This window comes from Mytilus californianus, unplaced genomic scaffold (assembly GCF_021869535.1).
Source record: "Mytilus californianus isolate M0D057914Y unplaced genomic scaffold, xbMytCali1.0.p SCAF_11, whole genome shotgun sequence".
Lineage (NCBI taxonomy): Eukaryota > Metazoa > Mollusca > Bivalvia > Mytilida > Mytilidae > Mytilus > Mytilus californianus.
This window is the reverse complement of record NW_026262593.1, coordinates 19,994,673-20,000,292: the sequence shown is the minus strand read 5'-3', so window position 1 is coordinate 20,000,292 and position 5,620 is coordinate 19,994,673.

Genomic DNA, 5,620 nt, shown 5'->3' with positions numbered 1-5,620 from the left:
GTTTTTCAGGTTAAAGTTTTTGGTCAAGGTAGTTTTTGATGTATTTGAAGTCCAATCAACTTGAAATTAGTACACATGTTCCCTATGATATGATCTTTCTAATTTTAAATTTCACGGTCCATTGAACATAGAAAATGATAGTGCGAGTACTATGGACACATCCGTGTACTATGGACACATTCTTGAGATATTACTGACTGACATGCAGTAACCTGAAATATATACCTGTGTACATCTGAAAGTATTGGTATCAATTATTAGATTTAATAATAGCAGTTCAACATTTTAATTGTCAACTTATGTCAAACTTCTATGGTATATCTTATCAGCTCAGGTAGTTAACATGTTTACTTAACAGGGGCATTCAACTTAAGGGGCATTTCTGAAAAAAATCCTAGCTGACATTTTAATAAATAGAACTTTAATTTAATCAGGTTGAAAATACATACATATATTTGAATTGTAAAGAGATAATGTATATTAATGTTTACCTTGCAATGAGACAATTTAGCAGGAATACATTTTAATTTTCGATTTTTCTTTTCAGCTGCTTATGATATAATAGCATAAATTGCATTTATTATATACTTTTATATACACTTTACACTTATGTTATGAATTGCTGAATTATTCTCAAGTTAAAAGTGTGGTTAAACAAGGTTTTGTACTTTAGTAATTTTAGTTATGACATTATTTTTTATAGCTATATATAAACTTAAAGTTAATTATTCCGTGTATGATAAAAGTTGGGAAGTGTATATAGTATCAAACAGATGTTTTTAGACAAGTGCTTTAACAAACATAAAAACATTCTACTTATTTTTATATAACTTTTTTTGTTCTTATAAAAGGAAGTCAACTCAATTGTAAATAATGTTTCTTCACCCTGTAAATGAATTATATGTATATCTGATAAGTCTAATACATACATAAGAATAAGTAAAGGCACTTGTGAAGAAACTGTTAATTAGTGGAAAATCAATACTAAAGGGAATTTGAGAATAGAAATAAAACTAATAAGCTTTAGGGATCCAGTATGACATGAGAAAAAATATGAGAATCATAGAGGAAAAAATAAGGTTCTTATGTAGAAACTTTTTTGTCTACTAATAACATGTTTTTTTTTATTACCAAAAAACATCCTCAATTGTAAAAAAAATAAAACCATTGATCAGCGATTTTATTGTTTAAATGAACTTGAAACATGGATAGTGTACCACAACAGCCAAATGTAACCAATTCACCACAACTTCCACCATGCCCTACATGTGCGACTACAATACATCTTACAATATTCCCGACGCAATTGGAAGTAGTACCTCTATCCAAGTGAAGCCTTTTGGAATGGTACGGAATGTCTTGTGAGGTGTCCATTTTGGAAAAGATACTGACAATTCATTATTAACTTTTACTTTCACTTTCATTTTAACGTCGTCAAACCTATTATTGTGACTTAACGTTTTGTTAACCTTTGTAACCTCATATGCACCGCATTTTGTGTACTTCAGTATTTGTTTCCTATCATTAAATTGTTCTGAAGACGCCACCATAAGTGGCGAAACATGTAGACCAGAATAAAGAATTTCCTTGCAGTAATCAAGGATGTTGTTGTCTTTGTGTTTCATTGATCAATGAGTTTAAAAATGATTTTTAATCAATGAATTTGTTTACATGCAAAATCTGAACTAGAAACTATTTTAAGATATCCTGTATTTTTGTGAAAAACAGTTCTTATTTTTTAGAAAATCCATTTTTGTTATTTGTTGTACTTGTATTATGCTGACATGTTTCTTCAGATTGTTTTTTTTTCATAGAATGTTTTGTTATTCATATTATGTATTCATTTGGGTTGATGAACAGAAAGCAAACAAAACATCTCCCTGTATTCATAAAAAAAAAAAAAAAAAGGATAAATTATACATTATTTGCAAACATTTTATTAAATTGTCATTTTGTCTCATTAACCGATAACTTAATTGGAAAAAAAAATTGTTTCTGACAGTGCTAAAGAAAAAATGTTCCTAGTACTTACAAAAGGTGTACAACTGATTCTAGTTATGTCAAACAAAAATAGTGGAAATTATAAATAACCTATAACAAAGTACAACACCACTTTACAACATGAGTAGGTGTGGTAAGGACCCTATTTATTATGCCCCCAATATTACATCCATTATTTCAAGAGGAAAAAAATTGAGGCAAGAATCTTAGAAAGTGATATAAAACAAATTTTGTCAAACTTTTCTTCAAAATGGGTACATTTTACATCCCAAATAAGCCACAAATGAAAGATGATCAGCCAATTTTGACCAAATATTTTAAAATATTGCTTTTTGCCAAGAGGAAAGGAAAAATTGATTAAAATCATATTATAAGTTCTTTCCTTTATAGCCATGTTAGAGATTTACAATGTTTAAAAATCAACCAAATTAAGGCAGCAGCAATACCAACATCAACATTATCTAAAAAGATTTACAAATTTCATACATGGAAAATTCAATATGCATGTATGGAGAGAGTCCACTGTACCAAAATACAATATAAAAAATTATAAGCAGTATTTTTGTAATTTTAATTTGGAACTTTTAATATTGTGTTGTTGAAATAAGTCAATGAGTGCATTTTTACCATTGTTAAGTATGTTTATTTTCTTCACCTTTATCATGTGCTTAATTTGATTGAAACTCAAACTAATGTTACATTAAAATAAAACGACTTATTTGAAATCCCTGTTTTGTTGTTATCAGACTTCCTACATCCTGTGGATATTAGATGCTAATAGTTTTGCATCCAGGCAGTAGAAAAAATATACAGTATATAGACTATATACTAGAGATGTTGAGATTAAAAAAAAATGGAATCTTTTTATGATGCACTGAGGATTATTTTTGGATATTGCTGAATAAGAGATTTATGTCACCATGGTCACTTCCTTGCATTAAAAAGCTATTTATCTATACGACTTTCTTTACTTCTGGGCCAAGTTATTCAAAAGTGAGGTTAAGCTTACGCTGTTGTTAAAGTGTCGTTAGTGATTTGTTAATTTTAACAAATTTGTTAACTGTTGTTGAAAAAAAATTAATGGCATAAGCAATGTTAAAGAGTTAACTTTGACAACATCTCAGAGGTCTATTAAATGTTGAAGTTGTTGTAAATATGGCGGCCTTCATGGAAGTACATTTTCCACCTCAAAGAAGAGAAAGAAATGTTCACCTCAAAGATGACTTAACCTTCAAATTAACAAATGAGGAATTGAGATAGCGCTACAGATTTGGGAGAAATGACGTTATGTTTTTGCCAAACTTAATCAGTAATGATGTAAGAAGACAAACAAACAGAAATCATGCTCAGACTGTACCCATGCAGATAATGGTGACCCTATAAGTTTTAGCTACGGGAAGTTTTACAGATTGACAACTTGGAGCAAATTAAAATGTTGGGTTATATGGACAACTATCATCACAACAAACAATATATTTGATTCTCTGATGTAAGGTACATAAATATGCCATTCTAAAAAATAATTTTACCCATTAAAGAATTGTTATGAAAAAAAATAATAACCTACTGTCTTCTGTCAGTGAGGAGAGCCAAAGCATTAAACAAAAGTGCACACGCTTAAATGTCTCGCCTGCTTTACTGTTCTTGATTGGATTTTATGTTGAAAATTTAGTACAAGTCTAAACTAAACTTACCATTATAAAAAATCCATTTAAATGAGGTCAAGGTCAGATGAACCCTGTAAGATGGACAAGTACACCTTACAGTCATTCCATACAACAAAGATAGTTAACCTATTATTTATAAAAAAAAAGACCTAACCACGAACACTTAACAAAGATGACACCCTTCGGACAGTCATGTATACTTACAAACATTCCATACACCTAATATAGCTGACCTATTGCAAAATGGTATCTGAGAAACACAATAAACCCTAAAACTAACATTAACCATTGAACCACTAAAATGAGGTCAAGGTTAGATGATATCTGCCAGGCAGACATGTACAACCACTCAATGCACCAAAAAAAGGTCACCTAATGCTTATAGTATTTGAGGACCAGACCTAATCATATTTAACATTGATCAATGATCCATGAAATGAGGTCGAGGTCAGATGAACCCTGTCTGATGGATATGTTTAACTTACAAGGATCCCATATACTAAACATAACTATTTTACTCATAATATGTTGAGCATTCACAAGACTATAAACTATACAGATTTTTTAAGCAGTCACTGAACCATGAAAAGGACAATGTACATATGACAGAGGGAAAAATGAGGCATCTGTATTTAAGGTATGAAGTCTTCTACCTTCTCAATTATAAAGCTTTACACAAATAATTTACTCTGCCTCTGGATTAGCATCCCTATGTCTCACATCCTGAGACTGCTTGCAGGCTAGACAAAAATGTGAACATTAATGTTTTTCATTACATAAATGTGGTAACAATACATTTATTGCTATCAATTGGAATCTGTTGTTGTCAATCTGAACCAAACTATGACACAATCATCCATAGGGCTAATTTAAAAATTGTGTCATTTATGCTTGCTTTCCAAAAAACATTACCACCATAGCTAAAAATATAAAAATGGTAAAATTGTTACAAATGAATGACATGAAAAAAGGGCCCAGAATGTCAAGGTTTATATCAACCAAAATTGTCAAACAACACAATAATAGTTATTGCCTATAAATGATTTTTGACCAATTTTGCATGTTTGCTTTTACCCTGAAAACTAAAAAAGACAGAAAGTTTTTTTTACAGCAATAATGAGCAGCAAGAATACAAATAATTCAATATGATTGGAATCCTTAATAAACTCCTTACAACATAAATTATGATTTTGATGAATTTAACAAAATTTATCAGAAAAACAAGATTTACAATAAGTTAGGGAGAGGGTTTGGCACCAGCAAACATGTTCAACCTCGCCACATTCTGCATGTGCCTGTCCCAAGTCAGGAGCCTATAATTCAGCGGTTGTCGTTTGTTGCTGTATATCATATTTGTTTTTCGTTTATTGTTTTGTACATAAATCATGCCATTAGTTTTCTCGTTTGAATTGTTTAACATTTGTGAATTATCAATGGACTCCTTATAGGAATTATTACCCTTCAGTGATGAATTTTGTCTTGCCTTGATTTAGTAGCAGATGCACGACTTCTGCATGTTGCTTCTGGTGTTAGTTGTGTCAACATTTGTTCAAGTTTGTGAGTACATCACTTTATGAGAAACAACTAATGGTAAGGCAATGATATTTGGTAGGCAATTATATTAGTATTTGCACATCTCATTTGCATGGATATCAATTGGCCCCAACACCTCAGTCATGGTCTAAACTTTAACTTTCACACTGTTTCAATTTGAAACAGTGTGAAAGTTAAAGTTTGTGAATAGATCAGTTTAAAGGGAACCACTTTTTAAAAGTCAATGTTATTTGGCATACAGTTGCATATCTCATTTCCATGGAGATTATTAGGTCCAGCACCCATAGCCATGGTGTATTGAGTTTGAATGTTTTGCATAGTTTACATTTTAAAGTGTTGCAATTTTAATTTCAAAATTTGCATTATACTATCAAAATTACATACAGGCAAGACATATC